This window comes from Lonchura striata, chromosome 11 (assembly GCF_046129695.1).
Source record: "Lonchura striata isolate bLonStr1 chromosome 11, bLonStr1.mat, whole genome shotgun sequence".
Lineage (NCBI taxonomy): Eukaryota > Metazoa > Chordata > Aves > Passeriformes > Estrildidae > Lonchura > Lonchura striata.
In genome coordinates this window covers 3,257,546-3,282,440 of record NC_134613.1, presented here as the reverse complement: position 1 = coordinate 3,282,440, position 24,895 = coordinate 3,257,546, and positions in this window count along the sequence as shown.

The window sequence follows — 24,895 nt, the reverse complement described above, 5'->3', positions numbered from 1 at the left end:
CAATTTGTGGCGAACCCTGTACCATTTTAATGTCTGATTACCACTCCCCTGTTTTTGGGTTTTGCCATGTAACTACTGATTTCTGAGTTTTTCCTGAACCATCAGTGAACACTGTCACCCCTTCCACTGGTTCCTGGCTTATTTTTGGTTTTTCCCTGAAACTTACTTTTGCATTCAGCATCCTGTGAGCTGGAAAATGAATTGTACAAACTCCCGGATATCCTAACAAAGCAACTACAAAATCCTGTGATTTCTGCATCGCCCATTCAAAATACACTATTTTCAAAAGAACATGAATAACTGAGAAATCTCTGCCTGACATTGTCAGCAACCTGGTTCTCGCCTTGATAATAATCTGTGCTACCATTTCTAGATCTGTGAGAATTGTTTTTGAGGGCCTGTAAGCTAAAATATCCCACTCTATTAACAAAAGAGGGTCCACTTGAGACAAATCCCACTGAGAAATCAACCCATATAGCTGTGCTGTTTCCGCCAACACTGCTAAATGAAAAGGCAATGATTCTACAGAGCGATGTTCTTTTCTCTGCTGAATCATGTCTGTGATCTTTTCAAGGTCTCTTTTTGCTTCAGGCGTCAGAGTTCTGGGAGATTGGATGTTGTTGTCCCCTCTCAAAAGATCGAGCAATGACGAGATGTCATCATTGGTGATTCCCAGGGTCGGTCTCATCCAGTTGATCTCCCCCAAAAGCTGTTGCAAGTCCTGGAGATTGGTGACCTTTGTGTTGATTTCCAGTTTCTGTGGCCTTATCGTTTGCTTTGTGATCTTCCATCCCAAGTATTTCCAAGGTGCAATTTCCTGTATTTTTGGTGTACTAGTTTCCAGTCCTGCTTTTTGCACCTGCGCAATCACACAGTCACGAACCTCTTGCACCTCCTGTTTTGTTGGTGCTGCAATGAGCAGATCATCCATATAATGGATAGTTTTTGGTTTTGTATGTTTCTCTCATGATGGATGCAAAGCTTGGGCCATGTACCATTGGCAAATGCTTGGAGAATTTTTGAGCCCCTGAGGAAGAACTGTTCAGTGGTATCTTTGCAGAGGTTCTTCTCTGTTGATGCTTGGGACAGAAAATGCAAAGCGTGGAGCATCATCTGGATGAAGTGGAATGCTGAAAAAACAGTCCTTGAGATCAATGATCACAAGCGACCAGTCCCTCGGGATCATCGAGAGAGATGGAAGCCCAAGCTGCAGTGGCCCCATGTCCTCGATGACCTCGTTGATTTTCCTGAGATCATGAAGCAGTCTCCAAGACCCTGAAGTTTTCTTGCGAATGACAAACATTGGGGAGTTCCATGGGCTGTCTGTTGGTTTGATGTGTCCCTTCTGCAGCTGTTCCTGGACCAACTTTTTCAATGCACTCAATTTTTTCTGCTCTATGGTCCACTGATCCACTCAAACAGGATCATTTGTTTTCCAGGTCAATTTCAGAGTGGCGAGTGCCACAGTGACCCCTGTTAAAAATCCAATTCTAATTTCAGTCCCCATTGTGCCAAAAGGTCCCTTCCCCACACTGTGATGGGCTTTTGCACGATGAAAGGACGGATAACTGCTGTCTTTTTTCCCGGGCCTGTGACAACAATTGCATTCTCTCTCTGCATGCACAGGGAACTCCCCCCTATGCCTGTGAGAGAACCCAAAGGTGCAACCAAGTCCCATTCCCGAGGCCAAAAAATGTATGAAATAACTGTAACATCCGCTCCTGTGTCAAGCATCCCTGTAATAGCAATTGTCTTTTCTTTACAAGTCAACTGACAAGTAACGATGGGCCGATCCCGGCTCAAATGTTTCACCCAAGATGCATGCACATCTGCTTGATCACCAGGAAAAGAGTCCCGTTTGTTGAACACCGGCATGGCTTGCCTTTCTGGATGAGATGGCAGAGCCATAGCTCGAGCAATCGGTGTGTTTTGTGGAATTGTCAGAGGTGGTCGCAAGGCTTTTGCCGTGACCATCAGCTCCTCATTATGGTTTGCTGAAATCAAAGATGGATAAACAACAAGTCCAAGGATAGTTCTTCTGTCCCTGGCCATTATTAAAAAGTCCTGCCTTTTCCAAGAAGTCCCTGTGACACCTGTAGGTATCACTGCATGGCTATTGTCCAAAAGACACATCAATTTGGAGGTTGCCAAGACGCATTGGAACCCAGGTGGTACCAAGTCTGGGTTGCTGGGGATTTTGGAGATTGCTCTGCCGAGGGGTTCTGTTTGTTGCTCCCCGAGGATTGTTCCTGTTGGTTCTGTGTCACCGCCAGGATTTTTGCCTGAGCGCACTGGCGTTGATTCGCGCTCTTTTTCCCATTTCCCGGAATCGGGAGAAGTTTCCCATCCACATCTGTCTGTGAATGACACTCACTTGCAAGATGTTTCCCTCTCCTGAATCAATGGCAAAGGTCTGGTGGCTTGTTGGTCTTTGCAAGTTGTGGGCAGTTCCTTTTAATATGTTCTTGTGTCCCACACCCAAAGCACCGTCTGTCTGCACTGGAGTTGCCCTTTGCATAATTTGCAAGAACTTCCCTAACACGTTTTTCAATTCGATCCCCCAAGTGTTCCTCCATGATGGAAGCAACATGTTGTGGTGTCCCCACCTTGCTGCACGCCTCGATCATGTCTGCCAAGGTGGCCTGGTACGGCATCATGCTGATGATCCGTCTGCACTCCGTATTGGCATTGGAGAACGCAAGGCTTTTGACCAGGTGTGGTTTCCCTCCCTCCTCACTCACCTGCCGCTCCACTGCCTGAGAAAGACAATCCACAAATGAAGAAAACGGCTCTGAAGGACCCTGTTTGATCTCAGTGTAGATGTTGTCCTGGACCCCCGTTGGAGCAATCTGAAGAATTGCCCTCCGTGCTGCCTCTTTGATGTCGCTGAGCACGTGATGCGGGAGCCTCACCGCCTGTTGAGTTAGACCGTCCTCAGGAGGATCACCAGCAAGCTGCACCATGGTGAGGTTTGCATTTGGCCCACCCTGGTATCTGGCTCTCAGCTCCTCCAGGGATCTCCTCCACGCCTTCTGCCACATGAGACCTAGGGTGTCTGTAAGAACTGATGTTGCAAGGTATTTAAGATCATATGGTGTTAAGTCATACATGCCAAAAATACTTTTTAACATCTGCTTGAAATATGGTGATGACAACCCATTGTCCCAAATGGCCTTAGCTAAATCTTTGATTGCTCCACAATCCAGGTGTTCCCATCTCGGGTTTTGGCCCTGAGCGTCATAGTTCACTGGCATCATTATGTTTCCCGAGCCCTGTAATAAACCTTTCTCCTTCTCCAACTCTGCTCGAATGTCCTGCCAGTCCACTTTTGCACTCTGCAAAGCCGTAAATTCAGTGGGTACTTGCCTGTAGAGTGGAGTCATCTGTTGTGGCTGCAGCTCTGGTGCAGTAGCACTCACCGATACCAACGGCGTCTGCAGCATCTGCGAAGATGAAGGCTGAGAGTCTCTGGAGAAAAGTGAAGCATCTGCTGTGGAGGAGAACACACGACTGCCCTGCATTATTTGGAAAATTTTTGGAAGATGAACCAACAGTTCTGGCTGTGACTCCAAGGCTGTGCTTAAATATTGTAAAAGAAATTCAACAACCACCTTTGATATTAAAATTGACTCTCCCTGCCCCGAAAGTTTGTCAGACCTTGATTTTGGAATTGTCCAAGCTGGGACACTCTCCAAAGCAGTGATGCGTATCGTTTCATCCCATTGCTGCACCTCAGCAGAAGTGTCCTGAGTCCCGCACTGTTCCGGTGTCAGTGGAGGTTCCTGCTGCCGTGCAGATGTGACCTTTTTCACCCTGGAGTTTTTCTTATAAGAAACTGGAAAAAAGTCCTGCAATGTCACGGTCCCACCACTGGGTGGCGCAGTGCCTTGACCGGACAAGTTCTGTGCCGCCTGTTGCAATGTTGTGGATCCGCCGCTAGATGGCGCTGCCGCCTGACCAGCTGAGGTGGGAACCGCACTCTGCTCTTCAATCTGCACTTCCGATAAACATTTGAGCATTTCTTCTGACAATTGATTTACATTAGCAAATTCCGCAATATTCCTGATAAACCTTTAAGCATTTCTCCTAACAACTGATTCACGTTTGCGATCCCTGCAATCGGAGAAACTGACTCTTGTTGCAATAATTGTTCTAATTTGGCCATGTCTGAAGCTGACAGGGATTGGCCCTGGGCTTGGGCTGTCTGTTGCCATAGGAACGATGACGGAACCGTGCCCTGAGGAATTTTTACATCCTGGCCACGCCCCGTCCGTGCCTGCATCATCACGGGGGAGAGAACGCTTCTGCTCCAACCCCGGCTATGCTTCGGCCTCGCTCTGCCCCGCACCGCCTCTGATTCAGAGCCACTATCGTACCCCCCGAGACTGAGATAACCACTCACCTGTTCCCATTCCGGCTTTGGCATCTCCCCAGGGGATGAAGGGTTGAGCCTGGAGCAGACAGTGTCTGTGATGAGCTCCAGAGGAGCTGAGCCCAGGGGCTGCTGGCCAAGGCCCTGGCCCAGTGAGCATTTCTCAGCTGGCAGGGCGGCCTGAGAAGGGGAGAGGGGAATGCACCAGACCAGGAACCATGGAACCAAGGGACCATTGTTACACTGTGGGGCCATGTCAGCTCAAGAGACCATTGGGATACTGTGAGTCCTCATGGATTCATGGACACCACTGTGACATTGCTGGGCCTCATGGAAGCAAGGGGACCCTAGTGATGCCATGTGCCTCAGTGGAATGTAGGCATCATTGTGACACTGTGAGGCCCCATCCAACCAAGGCTCCATTGAGACACTGCGAGACCCCACGGAAACAAAGCACCAGAGTAACACAGAGAGGCTGCCTGTAATCAGTGCTCCATTGTGACCCTGTGGAGCCAAAGGAGAACATTGTGACACTGCAAGGCCTCAAGGAATCATTAGGACTGTTATATGTCTATAGGAGAATTCGTGCAAATAAAATTGTCATCTATTTTATGGTTATGTGCTGTTAAATTATACTCTTATAAGAAGTTTTTAAATTGCACAAGCCAGCAACAGTGATTGCAACACCATGTGAAAGCCACCTGGACAAGAGAGGGAGGACTTTATTTACAAGCGAACGAAAGTGGCCAGCCCGGAGAGGGATCGTGCATCAAGGTTGTCCGAGAAACACCCGGACCATAAATACACGATAAATATCCGAGACCGAGATAGTCAGAGCCATCAGGGAGGTACATCTCAAATCCGAATTCCAGGACTGCAAACTCAGGTGTTCATCACTCTCCGGACATGTATTGTTCAACTTGCCACAGAGAAAAGAACTCCACATGAATACATGCACTCCAAAAAGGTAGAAAAGGGAGTCTGGCTCAGGTATGGAAAATGGTATAAAAATGGGTCAGACAGGACGGTCGGTGTGAAGCATAGAGGACCCTCTGCTGCAGCTGTCAAACCTGTGTCTCACCCGGTGGCAATCCCGGGCTCCACACTGACTTTTTTTTATAGTGGCTTTTTTCCATTTTTCTCAAAACTTATATTTGGTACACTTAATAACTTTTATTAAATTAATAACTAATAACTTGGAGCCTTTCATTTCTAACATGTTTATCAGATTCGGTTTCTCATGATAAGCCTATCTACTTCTGCTAATTCTGAGATGGGGAAAATGAACTGTCATGATTCCCGCTTGCACTAGAGGATTGTGACACGGGCTGACTTTGTGATGCCAGAGTCTTCTGTGCCATCACAGCGCAACTGTATGACATCCCAGAGTGATAGAGCAGCACTGGCTCTGTGGCATCACAAGGGGGATTTGTGAGATCCCAGGGTGGGCTGTGACATCCCAGGAGGCAGAGTGACATCTCAGGGGCTCTGTGACCTTACTGGGGAGGTCACTTCAAGCCAGCTCCCACTCACAGTTCCTCCCAGAGAAGTCCAAAGCTGCTGGTGCACAGTGGCATCCCGTGTCCCTCTGGGTCCCCCTGCCCCTGGCGCTGCAGCCTCCTCCTGAGGATGTTCGAGGAGATTAAGCCCAGAGCCTGACACGGGGACAGGGGCTCAGGGCCCTGAAAGTTGTAACAGGGAGACAGGGACCCCCTAGCAGCATCCCTGTGCCCCCAGGGCCAGAGCTTGGCCAGGGCTCCTTCACCCTCTTATGAAGGAGGGCTTGAGAGCACTTATAAAAATCCCCAGCAGGGGAGTAGCATAAAACAGCTTTAATATTAAGTGACAGCACCACAGAGTTCCTTGGCAAGAGTCACTCTGCTCCTGACTGGAAACTTCAGGCACAGCAAGGAAACAAAGCAACAACAAAACCAAACAAAATCCAGGCAATCAAACCAAAAAGGAGTCAAGAACTGTCCCGGTGTCTGTGTGTCTCTGTGTGTTTTTGTGTGAGTGTGTATGTTAATGTGTGTGTGTGTGTGTGTGACGAAAGGACAGTGAGGGCAAGGATAAAAGGAATACAGCCTAAAAGCTAAACAGAGCTGTGGAATAACACTTAACAATATTCAACTTCGCTTAGAACTTCTATTAAGCTTCACAAATTAGCAAAAGAACAACTCTTAGCAGCATTTAACTTTGCTTACAGCTTGTGACTTTGTCGCTATAAGACACGTGAAAGCACGACGCGAGCCACCTGCTATTTGCAAGGTAAAGCTAAAAGTTTATTCTCTGACTCCAACTTTTATACTTTCCCAAAGGTGACATTGGATTGGAGAGTGAATGGGCCACCTCTCCAAAGACATTGGACAAACCACTAGTACATCAAGTTTGTCCAGCCCCATAAAAGATTGCAAACAATATGTTGTTGACAGAAATTGTGTGGGAAGGTTCTCCAACAGAATGTAAACTCAGAAGGCTTTAGAAAATCTTAAGAATCAGGGTAACATGACTTAACCTTACTTCCAGGCCTGACTGGCTCAGCTATCCAAGGCAATCAAAGCCCTCAGAGAGCAGCATTTCTGCCACCTTTCCCTGAGCACAGGCACTCCTGTGTGCACACAGACACAAAGAGTCACTACAAGGCACCTGTGTGAAATTCCCCTGAGCAAAGGGAAATGTTCCCTGCGGAGGCTTTGGCATCTCCCCAGGAAATGAAGGGTTGAGCCTGGAGCAGACAGTGTCTGTGATGAGCTCCAGAGGAGCTGAGCCCAGGGGCTGCTGGCCAAGGCCCAGGCCCAGTGAGCATTTCTCAGCTGGCAGGGCGGCCTGAGAAGGGGAGAGGGGAATGCACCAGACCAGGAACCATGGAACCAAGGGACCATTGTTACACTGTGGGGCCATGTGAGAAGAAGTGACCATTGGGACACTGTGGGGCCTTGTGAGACCAAGGGACCATTGGGACACTGTGGGACCATGTGAGATCAAGAGACCATTGGGATACTGTGAGTCCTCATGGATTCATGGACACCACTGTGACATTGCTGGGCCTCATGGAAGCAAGGGGACCCTAGTGACGCCATGTGCCTCAGTGGAATGTAGGCATCATTGTGACACTGTGAGGCCCCATCCAACCAAGGCTCCATTGGGACACTGCGAGACCCCACGGAAACAAAGCTCCAGGGTAACACAGAGAGGCTGCCTGTAATCAGTGCTCCATTGTGACCCTGTGGAGCCAAAGGAGAGCGTTGTGACACTGCAAAGCCCCATGGTCCATTGTTCCAAAGGTCCATTGTGACATTGCAGGACTCATGGAACAGAGGAGTCACATGACACTGTGGGGCCTGTGGAGCCATGGAGAACATTGTGACACTGCAAGGCCTCAAGGAATCATTAGGACTGTTATATGTCTATAGGATAATTCGTGCAAATAAAATTGTCATCTATTTTATGGTTATGTGCTGTTAAATTATACTCTTATAAGAAGTTTTTAAATTGCACAAGCCAGCAACAGTGATTGCAACACCATGTGAAAGCCACCTGGACAAGAGAGGGAGGACTTTATTTACAAGCGAACGAAAGTGGCCAGCCCGGAGAGGGATCATGCATCAAGGTTGTCCGAGAAACACCCGGACCATAAATACACGATAAATATCCGAGACCGAGATAGTCAGAGCCATCAGGGAGGTACATCTCAAATCCGAATTCCGGGACTGCAAACACAGGTGTTCATCACTCTCCGGACATGTATTGTTCAACTTGCCACAGAGAAAAGAACTCCACATGAATACATGCACTCCAAAAAGGAAGAAAAGGGACTCTGGCTCAGGCATGGAAAATGGTATAAAAATGGGTCAGACAGGACGGTCGGTGTGAAGCATAGAGGACCCTTTGCTGCAGCTGTCAAACCTGTGTCTCACCTGGTGGCAATCCCGGGCTCCACACTGACTTTTTTTTATAGTGGCTTTTTTCCATTTTTCTCAAAACTTATATTTGGTACACTTAATAACTTTTATTAAATTAATAACTAATAACTTGGAGCCTTTCATTTCTAACATGTTTATCACATTCGGTTTCTCATGATAAGCCTATCTACTTCTGCTAATTCTGAGATGGGGAAAATGAACTGTCATGATTCCCGCTTGCACTAGAGGATTGTGACATGGGCTGACTTTGTGATGCCAGAGTCTTCTGTGCCATCACAGCGCAACTGTATGACATCCCAGAGTGATAGAGCAGCACTGGCTCTGTGGCATCACAAGGGGGATTTGTGAGATCCCAGGGTGGGCTGTGACATCCCAGGAGGCAGTGTGACATCTCAGGGGCTCTGTGACCTTACTGGGGAGGTCACTTCAAGCCAGCTCCCACTCACAGTTCCTCCCAGAGAAGTCCAAAGCTGCTGGTGCACAGTGGCATTGCGTGTCCCTCTGGGTCCCCCTGCCCCTGGCGCTGCAGCCTCCTCCTGAGGATGTTCGAGGAGATCAAGCCCAGAGCCTGACACGGGGACAGGGGCTCAGGGCCCTGAAAGTTGTAACAGGGAGACAGGGACCCCCTAGCAGCATCCCTGTGCCCCCAGGGCCAGAGCTTGGCCAGGGCTCCTTCACCCTCTTATGAAGGAGGGCTTGAGAGCACTTATAAAAATCCCCAGCAGGGGAGTAGCATAAAACAGCTTTAATATTAAGTGACAGCACCACAGAGTTCCTTGGCAAGAGTCACTCTGCTCCTGACTGGAAACTTCAGGCACAGCAAGGAAACAAAGCAACAACAAAACCAAACAAAATCCAGGCAATCAAACCAAAAAGGAGTCAAGAACTGTCCCGGTGTCTGTGTGTCTCTGTGTGTTTTTGTGTGAGTGTGTGACGAAAGGACAGTGAGGGCAAGGATAAAAGGAATACAGCCTAAAAGCTAAACAGAGCTGTGGAATAACACTTAACAATATTCAACTTCGCTTAGAACTTCTATTAAGCTTCACAAATTAGCAAAAGAACAACTCTTAGCAGCATTTAACTTTGCTTACAGCTTGTGACTTTGTCGCTATAAGACACGTGAAAGCACGACGCGAGCCACCTGCTATTTGCAAGGTAAAGCTAAAAGTTTATTCTCTGACTCCAACTTTTATACTTTCCCAAAGGTGACATTGGATTGGAGAGTGAATGGGCCACCTCTCCAAAGACATTGGACAAAGCACTAGTACATCAAGTTTGTCCAGCCCCATAAAAGATTGTAAACAATATGTTGTTGACAGAAATTGTGTGGGAAGGTTCTCCAACAGAATGTAAACTCAGAAGGCTTTAGAAAATCTTAAGAATCAGGGTGACATGACTTAACCTTACTTCCAGGCCTGACTGGCTCAGCTATCCAAGGCATCCAAAGTCCTCAGGGAGCAGCATATCTGCCACATTTCCCTGAGCACAGGCACTCCTGTGTGCACACAGACACAAAGAGTCACTACAAGGCACCTGTGTGAAATTCCCCTGAGCAAAGGGAAATGTTCCCTGCGGAGGCTTTGGCATCTCCCCAGGAAATGAAGGGTTGAGCCTGGAGCAGACAGTGTCTGTGATGAGCTCCAGAGGAGCTGAGCCCAGGGGCTGCTGGCCAAGGCCCAGGCCCAGTGAGCATTTCTCAGCTGGCAGGGCGGCCTGAGAAGGGGAGAGGGGAATGCACCAGACCAGGAACCATGGAACCAAGGGACCATTGTTACACTGTGGGGCCATGTGAGAAGAAGTGACCATTGGGACACTGTGGGGCCTTGTGAGACCAAGGGGCCATTGGGACACTGTGGGACCATGTGAGATCAAGAGACCATTGGGACACTGTGAGTCCTCATGGATTCATGGACACCACTGTGACATTGCTGGGCCTCATGGAAGCAAGGGGACCCTAGTGACGCCATGTGCCTCAGTGGAATGTAGGCATCATTGTGACACTGTGAGGCCCCATCCAACCAAGGCTCCATTGGGACACTGCGAGACCCCACGGAAACAAAGCTCCAGGGTAACACAGAGAGGCTGCCTGTAATCAGTGCTCCATTGTGACCCTGTGGAGCCAAAGGAGAGCGTTGTGACCCTGCAAAGCCCCATGGTCCATTGTTCCAAAGGTCCATTGTGACATTGCAGGACTCATGGAACAGAGGAGTCACATGACACTGTGGGGCCTGTGGAGCCATGGAGAACATTGTGACACTGCAAGGCCTCAAGGAATCATTAGGACTGTTATATGTCTATAGGATAATTCGTGCAAATAAAATTGTCATCTATTTTATGGTTATGTGCTGTTAAATTATACTCTTATAAGAAGTTTTTAAATTGCACAAGCCAGCAACAGTGATTGCAACACCATGTGAAAGCCACCTGGACAAGAGAGGGAGGACTTTATTTACAAGCGAACGAAAGTGGCCAGCCCGGAGAGGGATCATGCATCAAGGTTGTCCGAGAAACACCCGGACCATAAATACACGATAAATATCCGAGACCGAGATAGTCAGAGCCATCAGGGAGGTACATCTCAAATCCGAATTCCGGGACTGCAAACACAGGTGTTCATCACTCTCCGGACATGTATTGTTCAACTTGCCACAGAGAAAAGAACTCCACATGAATACATGCACTCCAAAAAGGAAGAAAAGGGACTCTGGCTCAGGCATGGAAAATGGTATAAAAATGGGTCAGACAGGACGGTCGGTGTGAAGCATAGAGGACCCTCTGCTGCAGCTGTCAAACCTGTGTCTCACCTGGTGGCAATCCCGGGCTCCACACTGACTTTTTTTTATAGTGGCTTTTTTCCATTTTTCTCAAAACTTATATTTGGTACACTTAATAACTTTTATTAAATTAATAACTAATAACTTGGAGCCTTTCATTTCTAACATGTTTATCACATTCGGTTTCTCATGATAAGCCTATCTACTTCTGCTAATTCTGAGGTGGGGAAAATGAACTGTCATGATTCCCGCTTGCACTAGAGGATTGTGACACGGGCTGACTTTGTGATGCCAGAGTCTTCTGTGCCATCACAGCGCAACTGTATGACATCCCAGAGTGATAGAGCAGCACTGGCTCTGTGGCATCACAAGGGGGATTTGTGAGATCCCAGGGTGGGCTGTGACATCCCAGGAGGCAGTGTGACATCTCAGGGGCTCTGTGACCTTACTGGGGAGGTCACTTCAAGCCAGCTCCCACTCACAGTTCCTCCCAGAGAAGTCCAAAGCTGCTGGTGCACAGTGGCATTGCGTGTCCCTCTGGGTCCCCCTGCCCCTGGCGCTGCAGCCTCCCGCTGAGGATGTTCGAGGAGATCAAGCCCAGAGCCTGACACGGGGACAGGGGCTCAGGGCCCTGAAAGTTGTAACAGGGAGACAGGGACCCCCTAGCAGCATCCCTGTGCCCCCAGGGCCAGAGCTTGGCCAGGGCTCCTTCACCCTCTTATGAAGGAGGGCTTGAGAGCACTTATAAAAATCCCCAGCAGGGGAGTAGCATAAAACAGCTTTAATATTAAGTGACAGCACCACAGAGTTCCTTGGCAAGAGTCACTCTGCTCCTGACTGGAAACTTCAGGCACAGCAAGGAAACAAAGCAACAACAAAACCAAACAAAATCCAGGCAATCAAACCAAAAAGGAGTCAAGAACTGTCCCGGTGTCTGTGTGTCTCTGTGTGTTTTTGTGTGAGTGTGTGACGAAAGGACAGTGAGGGCAAGGATAAAAGGAATACAGCCTAAAAGCTAAACAGAGCTGTGGAATAACACTTAACAATATTCAACTTCGCTTAGAACTTCTATTAAGCTTCACAAATTAGCAAAAGAACAACTCTTAGCAGCATTTAACTTTGCTTACAGCTTGTGACTTTGTCGCTATAAGACACGTGAAAGCACGACGCGAGCCACCTGCTATTTGCAAGGTAAAGCTAAAAGTTTATTCTCTGACTCCAACTTTTATACTTTCCCAAAGGTGACATTGGATTGGAGAGTGAATGGGCCACCTCTCCAAAGACATTGGACAAAGCACTAGTAAATCAAGTTTGTCCAGCCCCATAAAAGATTGTAAACAATATGTTGTTGACAGAAATTGTGTGGGAAGGTTCTCCAACAGAATGTAAACTCAGAAGGCTTTAGAAAATCTTAAGAATCAGGGTGACATGACTTAACCTTACTTCCAGGCCTGACTGGCTCAGCTATCCAAGGCATCCAAAGTCCTCAGGGAGCAGCATATCTGCCACATTTCCCTGAGCACAGGCACTCCTGTGTGCACACAGACACAAAGAGTCACTACAAGGCACCTGTGTGAAATTCCCCTGAGCAAAGGGAAATGTTCCCTGCGGAGGCTTTGGCATCTCCCCAGGAAATGAAGGGTTGAGCCTGGAGCAGACAGTGTCTGTGATGAGCTCCAGAGGAGCTGAGCCCAGGGGCTGCTGGCCAAGGCCCAGGCCCAGTGAGCATTTCTCAGCTGGCAGGGCGGCCTGAGAAGGGGAGAGGGGAATGCACCAGACCAGGAACCATGGAACCAAGGGACCATTGTTACACTGTGGGGCCATGTGAGAAGAAGTGACCATTGGGACACTGTGGGGCCTTGTGAGACCAAGGGGCCATTGGGACACTGTGGGACCATGTGAGATCAAGAGACCATTGGGACACTGTGAGTCCTCATGGATTCATGGACACCACTGTGACATTGCTGGGCCTCATGGAAGCAAGGGGACCCTAGTGACGCCATGTGCCTCAGTGGAATGTAGGCATCATTGTGACACTGTGAGGCCCCATCCAACCAAGGCTCCATTGGGACACTGCGAGACCCCATGGAAACAAAGCTCCAGGGTAACACAGAGAGGCTGCCTGTAATCAGTGCTCCATTGTGACCCTGTGGAGCCAAAGGAGAGCGTTGTGACCCTGCAAAGCCCCATGGTCCATTGTTCCAAAGGTCCACTGTGACATTGCAGGACTCATGGAACAGAGGAGTCACATGACACTGTGGGGCCTGTGGAGCCATGGAGAACATTGTGACACTGCAAGGCCTCAAGGAATCATTAGGACTGTTATATGTCTATAGGATAATTCGTGCAAATAAAATTGTCATCTATTTTATGGTTATGTGCTGTTAAATTATACTCTTATAAGAAGTTTTTAAATTGCACAAGCCAGCAACAGTGATTGCAACACCATGTCAAAGCCACCTGGACAAGAGAGGGAGGACTTTATTTACAAGCGAACGAAAGTGGCCAGCCCGGAGAGGGATCATGCATCAAGGTTGTCCGAGAAACACCCGGACCATAAATACACGATAAATATCCGAGACCGAGATAGTCAGAGCCATCAGGGAGGTACATCTCAAATCCGAATTCCGGGACTGCAAACACAGGTGTTCATCACTCTCCGGACATGTATTGTTCAACTTGCCACAGAGAAAAGAACTCCACATGAATACATGCACTCCAAAAAGGAAGAAAAGGGACTCTGGCTCAGGCATGGAAAATGGTATAAAAATGGGTCAGACAGGACGGTCGGTGTGAAGCATAGAGGACCCTCTGCTGCAGCTGTCAAACCTGTGTCTCACCTGGTGGCAATCCCGGGCTCCACACTGACTTTTTTTTATAGTGGCTTTTTTCCATTTTTCTCAAAACTTATATTTGGTACACTTAATAACTTTTATTAAATTAATAACTAATAACTTGGAGCCTTTCATTTCTAACATGTTTATCACATTCGGTTTCTCATGATAAGCCTATCTACTTCTGCTAATTCTGAGGTGGGGAAAATGAACTGTCATGATTCCCGCTTGCACTAGAGGATTGTGACACGGGCTGACTTTGTGATGCCAGAGTCTTCTGTGCCATCACAGCGCAACTGTATGACATCCCAGAGTGATAGAGCAGCACTGGCTCTGTGGCATCACAAGGGGGATTTGTGAGATCCCAGGGTGGGCTGTGACATCCCAGGAGGCAGTGTGACATCTCAGGGGCTCTGTGACCTTACTGGGGAGGTCACTTCAAGCCAGCTCCCACTCACAGTTCCTCCCAGAGAAGTCCAAAGCTGCTGGTGCACAGTGGCATTGCGTGTCCCTCTGGGTCCCCCTGCCCCTGGCGCTGCAGCCTCCCGCTGAGGATGTTCGAGGAGATCAAGCCCAGAGCCTGACACGGGGACAGGGGCTCAGGGCCCTGAAAGTTGTAACAGGGAGACAGGGACCCCCTAGCAGCATCCCTGTGCCCCCAGGGCCAGAGCTTGGCCAGGGCTCCTTCACCCTCTTATGAAGGAGGGCTTGAGAGCACTTATAAAAATCCCCAGCAGGGGAGTAGCATAAAACAGCTTTAATATTAAGTGACAGCACCACAGAGTTCCTTGGCAAGAGTCACTCTGCTCCTGACTGGAAACTTCAGGCACAGCAAGGAAACAAAGCAACAACAAAACCAAACAAAATCCAGGCAATCAAACCAAAAAGGAGTCAAGAACTGTCCCGGTGTCTGTGTGTCTCTGTGTGTTTTTGTGTGAGTGTGTGACGAAAGGACAGTGAGGGCAAGGATAAAAGGAATACAGCCTAAAAGCTAAACAGAGCTGTGGAATAACACTTAACAATATTCAACTTCGCTTAGAACTTCTATTAAGCTTCACAAATTAGCAAAAGAACAACTCTTAGCAGCATTTAACTTTGCTTACAGCTTGTGACTTTGTCGCTATAAGACACGTGAAAGCACGACGCGAGCCACCTGCTATTTGCAAGGTAACGATAAAAGTTTATTCTCTGACTCCAAGTTTTATACTTTCCCAAAGGTGGCATTGGATTGGAGAGTGAATGAGCCACCTGTCCAAAGACATTGGACAAACCACTAGTACATCAAGTTTGTCCAGCCCCATAAAAGATTGTAAACAATATGTTGTTGACAGAAATTGTGTGGGAAGGTTCTCCAACAGAATGTAAACTCAGAAGGCTTTAGAAAATCTTAAGAATCAGGGTGACATGCCTTAACCTTACTTCCAGGCCTGACTGGCTCAGCTATCCAAGGCATCCAAAGCCCTCAGAGAGCAGCATTTCTGCCACATTTCCCTGAGCACAGGCACTCCTGTGTGCACACAGACACAAAGAGTCACTACAAGGCACCTGTGCGAAATTCCCCTGAGCAAAGGGAAATGTTCCCTGCGGAGGCTTTGGCATCTCCCCAGGAAATGAAGGGTTGAGCCTGGAGCAGACAGTGTCTGTGATGAGCTCCAGAGGAGCTGAGCCCAGGGGCTGCTGGCCAAGGCCCAGGCCCAGTGAGCATTTCTCAGCTGGCAGGGCGGCCTGAGAAGGGGAGAGGGGAATGCACCAGACCAGGAACCATGGAACCAAGGGAACATTGTTACACTGTGGGGCCATGTGAGAAGAAGTGACCATTGGGACACTGTGAGTCCTCATGGATTCATGGACACCACTGTGACATTGCTGGGCCTCATGGAAGCAAGGGGACCCTAGTGATGCCATGTGCCTCAGTGGAATGTAGGCATCATTGTGACACTGTGAGGCCCCATCCAACCAAGGCTCCACTGAGACACTGCGAGACCCCATGGAAACAAAGCTCCAGGGTAACACAGAGAGGCTGCCTGTAATCAGTGCTCCATTGTGACCCTGTGGAGCCAAAGGTGAACATTGTGACACTGCAAGGCCTCAAGGAATCATTAGGACTGTTATATGTCTATAGGAGAATTCGTGCGAATAAAATTGTCATCTATTTTATGGTTATGTGCTGTTAAATTATACTCTTATAAGAAGTTTTTAAATTGCACAAGCCAGCAACAGTGATTGCAACACCATGTCGAAGCCACCTGGACAAGAGAGGGAGGACTTTATTTATAAGCGAACGAAAGTGGCCAGCCCAGAGAGGGATCGTGCATCAAGGTTGTCCGAGAAACACCCGGACGATAAATACACGATAAATATCCGAGACCGAGATAGTCAGAGCCATCAGGGAGGTACATCTCAAATCCGAATTCCGGGACTGCAAACACAGGTGTTCATCACTCTCCGGACATGTATTGTTCAACTTGCCACAGAGAAAAGAACTCCACATGAATACATGCACTCCAAAAAGGAAGAAAAGGGACTCTGGCTCAGGCATGGAAAATGGTATAAAAATGGGTCAGACAGTATGGTTGGTGTGAAGCATAGAGGACCCTCTGCTGCAGCTGTCCAACCTGTGTCTCACCTGGTGGCAATCCCGGGCTCCACACTGACTTTTTTTTATAGTGGCTTTTTTTCATTTTTTTCAAAACTTATATTTGGTACACTTAATAACTTTTATTAAATTAATAACTAATAACTTGGAGCCTTTCATTTCTAACATGTTTATCAGATTCGGTTTCTCATGATAAGCCTATCTACTTCTGCTAATTCTGAGATGGGGAAAATGAACTGTCATGATTCCCGCTTGCACTAGAGGATTGTGACACGGGCTGACTTTGTGATGCCAGAGTCTTCTGTGCCATCACAGCGCAACTGTATGACATCCCAGAGTGATAGAGCAGCACTGGCTCTGTGACATCACAAGGGGGATTTGTGAGATCTCAGGGTGGGCTGTGACATCCCAGGAGGCAGTGTGACATCTCAGGGGCTCTGTGACCTTACTGGGGCGGTCACTTCAAGCCAGCTCCCACTCACAGTTCCTCCCAGAGAAGTCCAAAGCTGCTGGTGCACAGTAGCATCCCGTGTCCCTCTGGGTCCCCCTGCCCCTGGCGCTGCAGCCTCCTCCTGAGGATGTTCGAGGAGATCAAGCCCAGAGCCTGACACGGGGACAGGGGCTCAGGGCCCTGAAAGTTGTAACAGGGAGACAGGGACCCCCTAGCAGCATCCCTGTGCCCCCAGGGCCAGAGCTTGGCCAGGGCTCCTTCACCCTCTTATGAAGGAGGGCTTGAGAGCACTTATAAAAATCCCCAGCAGGGGAGTAGCATAAAACAGCTTTAATATTAAGTGACAGCACCACAGAGTTCCTTGGCAAGAGTCACTCTGCTCCTGACTGGAAACTTCAGGCACAGCAAGGAAACAAAGCAACAACAAAACCAAACAAAATCCAGGCAATCAACCCAAAAAGGAGTCAAGAACTGTCCCGGTGTCTGTGTGTCTCTGTGTGTTTTTGTGTGAGTGTGTATGTTAATGTGTGTGTGTGTGTGTGTGACGAAAGGACAGTGAGGGCAAGGATAAAAGGAATACAGCCTAAAAGCTAAACAGAGCTGTGGAATAACACTTAACAATATTCAACTTCGCTTAGAACTTCTATTAAGCTTCACAAATTAGCAAAAGAACAACTCTTAGCAGCATTTAACTTTGCTTACAGCTTGTGACTTTGTCGCTATAAGACACGTGAAAGCACGACGCGAGCTACCTGCTATTTTCAAGGTAAAGCTAAAAGTTTATTCTCTGACTCCAACTTTTATACTTTCCCAAAGGTGACATTGGATTGGAGAGTGAATGGGCCACCTCTCCAAAGACATTGGACAAACCACTAGTACATCAAGTTTGTCCAGCCCCATAAAAGATTGTAAACAATATGTTGTTGACAGAAATTGTGTGGGAAGGTTCTCCAACAGAATGTAAACTCAGAAGGCTTTAGAAAATCTTAAGAATCAGGGTGACATGACTTAACCTTACTTCCAGGCCTGACTGGCTCAGCTATCCAAGGCATCCAAAGTCCTCAGGGAGCAGCATATCTGCCACATTTCCCTGAGCACAGGCACTCCTGTGTGCACACAGACACAAAGAGTCACTACAAGGCACCTGTGTGAAATTCCCCTGAGCAAAGGGAAATGTTCCCTGCGGAGGCTTTGGCATCTCCCCAGGAAATGAAGGGTTGAGCCTGGAGCAGACAGTGTCTGTGATGAGCTCCAGAGGAGCTGAGCCCAGGGGCTGCTGGCCAAGGCCCAGGCCCAGTGAGCATTTCTCAGCTGGCAGGGCGGCCTGAGAAGGGGAAAGGGGAATGCACCAGACCAGGAACCATGGAACCAAGGGACCATTGTTACACTGTGGGGCCATGTGAGAAGAAGTGACCATTGGGACACTGTGGGGCCTTGTGAGACCAAGGGACCATTGGGACACTGTGGGACCATGTGAGATCAAGAGACCATTGGGACACTGTGAGTCCTCATGGATTCATGGACACCACTGTGACATTGCTGGGCCTCATGGAAGCAAGGGGACCCTAGTGACGCCGTGTGCCTCAGTGGAATGTAGGCATCATTGTGACACTGTGAGGCCCCATCCAACCAAGGCTCCATTGGGACACTGCGAGACCCCACGGAAACAAAGCTCCAGGGTAACACAGAGAGGCTGCCTGTAATCAGTGCTCCATTGTGACCCTGTGGAGCCAAAGGAGAGCGTTGTGACCCTGCAAAGCCCCATGGTCCATTGTTCCAAAGGTCCACTGTGACATTGCAGGACTCATGGAACAGAGGAGTCACATGACACTGTGGGGCCTGTGGAGCCATGGAGAACATTGTGACACTGCAAGGCCTCAAGGAATCATTAGGACTGTTATATGTCTATAGGATAATTCGTGCAAATAAAATTGTCATCTATTTTATGGTTATGTGCTGTTAAATTATACTCTTATAAGAAGTTTTTAAATTGCACAAGCCAGCAACAGTGATTGCAACACCATGTGAAAGCCACCTGGACAAGAGAGGGAGGACTTTATTTACAAGCGAACGAAAGTGGCCAGCCCGGAGAGGGATCATGCATCAAGGTTGTCCGAGAAACACCCGGACCATAAATACACGATAAATATCCGAGACCGAGATAGTCAGAGCCATCAGGGAGGTACATCTCAAATCCGAATTCCGGGACTGCAAACACAGGTGTTCATCACTCTCCGGACATGTATTGTTCAACTTGCCACAGAGAAAAGAACTCCACATGAATACATGCACTCCAAAAAGGAAGAAAAGGGACTCTGGCTCAGGCATGGAAAATGGTATAAAAATGGGTCAGACAGGACGGTCGGTGTGAAGCATAGAGGACCCTCTGCTGCAGCTGTCAAACCTGTGTCTCACCTGGTGGCAATCCCGGGCTCCACACTGACTTTTTTTTATAGTGGCTTTTTTCCATTTTTCTCAAAACTTATATTTGGTACACTTAATAACTTTTATTAAATTAATAACTAATAACTTGGAGCCTTTCATTTCTAACATGTTTATCACATTCGGTTTCTCATGATAAGCCTATCTACTTCTGCTAATTCTGAGATGGGGAAAATGAACTGTCATGATTCCCGCTTGCACTAGAGGATTGTGACATGGGCTGACTTTGTGATGCCAGAGTCTTCTGTGCCATCACAGCGCAACTGTATGACATCCCAGAGTGATAGAGCAGCACAGGCTCTGTGGCATCACAAGGGGGATTTGTGAGATCCCAGGGTGGGCTGTGACATCCCAGGAGGCAGTGTGACATCTCAGGGGCTCTGTGACCTTACTGGGGAGGTCACTTCAAGCCAGCTCCCACTCACAGTTCCTCCCAGAGAAGTCCAAAGCTGCTGGTGCACAGTGGCATTGCGTGTCCCTCTGGGTCCCCCTGCCCCTGGCGCTGCAGCCTCCTCCTGAGGATGTTCGAGGAGATCAAGCCCAGAGCCTGACACGGGGACAGGGGCTCAGGGCCCTGAAAGTTGTAACAGGGAGACAGGGACCCCCTAGCAGCATCCCTGTGCCCCCAGGGCCAGAGCTTGGCCAGGGCTCCTTCACCCTCTTATGAAGGAGGGCTTGAGAGCACTTATAAAAATCCCCAGCAGGGGAGTAGCATAAAACAGCTTTAATATTAAGTGACAGCACCACAGAGTTCCTTGGCAAGAGTCACTCTGCTCCTGACTGGAAACTTCAGGCACAGCAAGGAAACAAAGCAACAACAAAACCAAACAAAATCCAGGCAATCAAACCAAAAAGGAGTCAAGAACTGTCCCGGTGTCTGTGTGTCTCTGAGTGTTTGTGTGTGTGTGTGTGTGTGTGTTTGTGTGTGTGTATGTTAATGTGTGTGTGTGTGTGTGACGAAAGGACAGTGAGGGCAAGGATAAAAGGAATACAGCCTAAAAGCTAAACAGAGCTGTGGAATAACACTTAACAATATTCAACTTCGCTTAGAACTTCTATTAAGCTTCACAAATTAGCAAAAGAACAACTCTTAGCAGCATTTAACTTTGCTTACAGCTTGTGACTTTGTCGCTATAAGACACGTGAAAGCACGACGCGAGCCACCTGCTATTTGCAAGGTAAAGCTAAAAGTTTATTCTCTGACTCCAACTTTTATACTTTCCCAAAGGTGACATTGGATTGGAGAGTGAATGGGCCACCTCTCCAAAGACATTGGACAAACCACTAGTACATCAAGTTTGTCCAGCCCCATAAAAGATTGTAAACAATATGTTGTTGACAGAAATTGTGTGGGAAGGTTCTCCAACAGAATGTAAACTCAGAAGGCTTTAGAAAATCTTAAGAATCAGGGTAACATGACTTAACCTTACTTCCAGGCCTGACTGGCTCAGCTATCCAAGGCATCCAAAGTCCTCAGGGAGCAGCATATCTGCCACATTTCCCTGAGCACAGGCACTCCTGTGTGCACACAGACACAAAGAGTCACTACAAGGCACCTGTGTGAAATTCCCCTGAGCAAAGGGAAATGTTCCCTGCGGAGGCTTTGGCATCTCCCCAGGAAATGAAGGGTTGAGCCTGGAGCAGACAGTGTCTGTGATGAGCTCCAGAGGAGCTGAGCCCAGGGGCTGCTGGCCAAGGCCCAGGCCCAGTGAGCATTTCTCAGCTGGCAGGGCGGCCTGAGAAGGGGAAAGGGGAATGCACCAGACCAGGAACCATGGAACCAAGGGACCATTGTTACACTGTGGGGCCATGTGAGAAGAAGTGACCATTGGGACACTGTGGGGCCTTGTGAGACCAAGGGGCCATTGGGACACTGTGGGACCATGTGAGATCAAGAGACCATTGGGACACTGTGAGTCCTCATGGCTTCATGGACACCACTGTGACATTGCTGGGCCTCATGGAAGCAAGGGGACCCTAGTGACGCCATGTGCCTCAGTGGAATGTAGGCATCATTGTGACACTGTGAGGCCCCATCCAAGCAAGGCTCCATTGGGACACTGCGAGACCCCACGGAAACAAAGCTCCAGGGTAACACAGAGAGGCTGCCTGTAATCAGTGCTCCATTGTGACCCTGTGGAGCCAAAGGAGAGCGTTGTGACACTGCAAAGCCCCATGGTCCATTGGTCCAAAGGTCCACTGTGACATTGCAGGACTCATGGAACAGAGGAGTCATATGACACTGTGGGGCCTGTGGAGCCATGGAGAACATTGTGACACTGCAAGGCCTCAAGGAATCATTAGGACTGTTATATGTCTATAGGATAATTCGTGCAAATAAAATTGTCATCTATTTTATGGTTATGTGCTGTTAAATTATACTCTTATAAGAAGTTTTTAAATTGCACAAGCCAGCAACAGTGATTGCAACACCATGTGAAAGCCACCTGGACAAGAGAGGGAGGACTTTATTTACAAGCGAACGAAAGTGGCCAGCCCGGAGAGGGATCATGCATCAAGGTTGTCCGAGAAACACCCGGACCATAAATACACGATAAATATCCGAGACCGAGATAGTCAGAGCCATCAGGGAGGTACATCTCAAATCCGAATTCCGGGACTGCAAACACAGGTGTTCATCACTCTCCGGACATGTATTGTTCAACTTGCCACAGAGAAAAGAACTCCACATGAATACATGCACTCCAAAAAGGAAGAAAAGGGACTCTGGCTCAGGCATGGAAAATGGTATAAAAATGGGTCAGACAGGACGGTCGGTGTGAAGCATAGAGGACCCTCTGCTGCAGCTGTCAAACCTGTGTCTCACCTGGTGGCAATCCCGGGCTCCACACTGACTTTTTTTTATAGTGGCTTTTTTCCATTTTTCTCAAAACTTATATTTGGTACACTTAATAACTTTTATTAAATTAATAACTAATAACTTGGAGCCTTTCATTTCTAACATGTTTATCACATTCGGTTTCTCATGATAAGCCTATCTACTTCTGCTAATTCTGAGGTGGGGAAAATGAACTGTCATGATTCCCGCTTGCACTAGAGGATTGTGACACGGGCTGACTTTGTGATGCCAGAGTCTTCTGTGCCATCACAGCGCAACTGTATGACATCCCAGAGTGATAGAGCAGCACTGGCTCTGTGACATCACAAGCGGGATTTGTGAGATCCCAGGGTGGGCTGTGACATCCCAGGAGGCAGTGTGACATCTCAGGGGCTCTGTGACCTTACTGGGGAGGTCACTTCAAGCCAGCTCCCACTCACAGTTCCTCCCAGAGAAGTCCAAAGCTGCTGGTGCACAGTGGCATTGCGTGTCCCTCTGGGTCCCCCTGCCCCTGGCGCTGCAGCCTCCCGCTGAGGATGTTCGAGGAGATCAAGCCCAGAGCCTGACACGGGGACAGGGGCTCAGGGCCCTGAAAGTTGTAACAGGGAGACAGGGACCCCCTAGCAGCATCCCTGTGCCCCCAGGGCCAGAGCTTGGCCAGGGCTCCTTCACCCTCTTATGAAGGAGGGCTTGAGAGCACTTATAAAAATCCCCAGCAGGGGAGTAGCATAAAACAGCTTTAATATTAAGTGACAGCACCACAGAGTTCCTTGGCAAGAGTCACTCTGCTCCTGACTGGAAACTTCAGGCACAGCAAGGAAACAAAGCAACAACAAAACCAAACAAAATCCAGGCAATCAAACCAAAAAGGAGTCAAGAACTGTCCCGGTGTCTGTGTGTCTCTGAGTGTTTGTGTGTGTGTGTGTGTGTGTGTTTGTGTGTGTGTATGTTAATGTGTGTGTGTGTGTGTGACGAAAGGACAGTGAGGGCAAGGATAAAAGGAATACAGCCTAAAAGCTAAACAGAGCTGTGGAATAACACTTAACAATATTCAACTTCGCTTAGAACTTCTATTAAGCTTCACAAATTAGCAAAAGAACAACTCTTAGCAGCATTTAACTTTGCTTACAGCTTGTGACTTTGTCGCTATAAGACACGTGAAAGCACGACGCGAGCCACCTGGTATTTGCAAGGTAAAGATAAAAGTTTATTCTCTGACTCCAACTTTTATACTTTCCCAAAGGTGACATTGGATTGGAGAGTGAATGGGCCACCTCTCCAAAGACATTGGACAAAGCACTAGTACATCAAGTTTGTCCAGCCCCATAAAAGATTGTAAACAATATGTTGTTGACAGAGATTGTGTGGGAAGGTTCTCCAACAGAATGGAAACTCAGAAGGCTTTAGAAAATCTTAAGAATCAGGGTAACATGACTTAACCTTACTTCCAGGCCTGACTGGCTCAGCTATCCAAGGCATCCAAAGTCCTCAGGGAGCAGCATATCTGCCACATTTCCCTGAGCACAGGCACTCCTGTGTGCACACAGACACAAAGAGTCACTACAAGGCACCTGTGTGAAATTCCCCTGAGCAAAGGGAAATGTTCCCTGCGGAGGCTTTGGCATCTCCCCAGGAAATGAAGGGTTGAGCCTGGAGCAGACAGTGTCTGTGATGAGCTCCAGAGGAGCTGAGCCCAGGGGCTGCTGGCCAAGGCCCAGGCCCAGTGAGCATTTCTCAGCTGGCAGGGCGGCCTGAGAAGGGGAGAGGGGAATGCACCAGACCAGGAACCATGGAACCAAGGGACCATTGTTACACTGTGGGGCCATGTGAGAAGAAGTGACCATTGGGACACTGTGGGGCCTTGTGAGACCAAGGGGCCATTGGGACACTGTGGGACCATGTGAGATCAAGAGACCATTGGGATACTGTGAGTCCTCATGGATTCATGGACACCACTGTGACATTGCTGGGCCTCATGGAAGGAAGGGGACCCTAGTGACGCCGTGTGCCTCAGTGGAATGTAGGCATCATTGTGACACTGTGAGGCCCCATCCAACCAAGGCTCCATTGGGACACTGCGAGACCCCACGGAAACAAAGCTCCAGGGTAACACAGAGAGGCTGCCTGTAATCAGTGCTCCATTGTGACCCTGTGGAGCCAAAGGAGAGCGTTGTGACACTGCAAAGCCCCATGGTCCATTGGTCCAAAGGTCCATTGTGACATTGCAGGACTCATGGAACAGAGGAGTCACATGACACTGTGGGGCCTGTGGAACCATGGAGAACATTGTGACACTGCAAGGCCTCAAGGAATCATTAGGACTGTTATATGTCTATAGGATAATTCGTGCAAATAAAATTGTCATCTATTTTATGGTTATGTGCTTTTAAATTATACTCTTATAAGAAGTTTTTAAATTGCACAAGCCAGCAACAGTGATTGCAACACCATGTGAAAGCCACCTGGACAAGAGAGGGAGGACTTTATTTCCAAGCGAACGAAAGTGGCCAGCCCAGAGAGGGATCATGCATCAAGGTTGTCCGAGAAACACCCGGACCATAAATACACGATAAATATCCGAGACCGAGATAGTCAGAGCCATCAGGGAGGTACATCTCAAATCCGAATTCCGGGACTGCAAACACAGGTGTTCATCACTCTCCG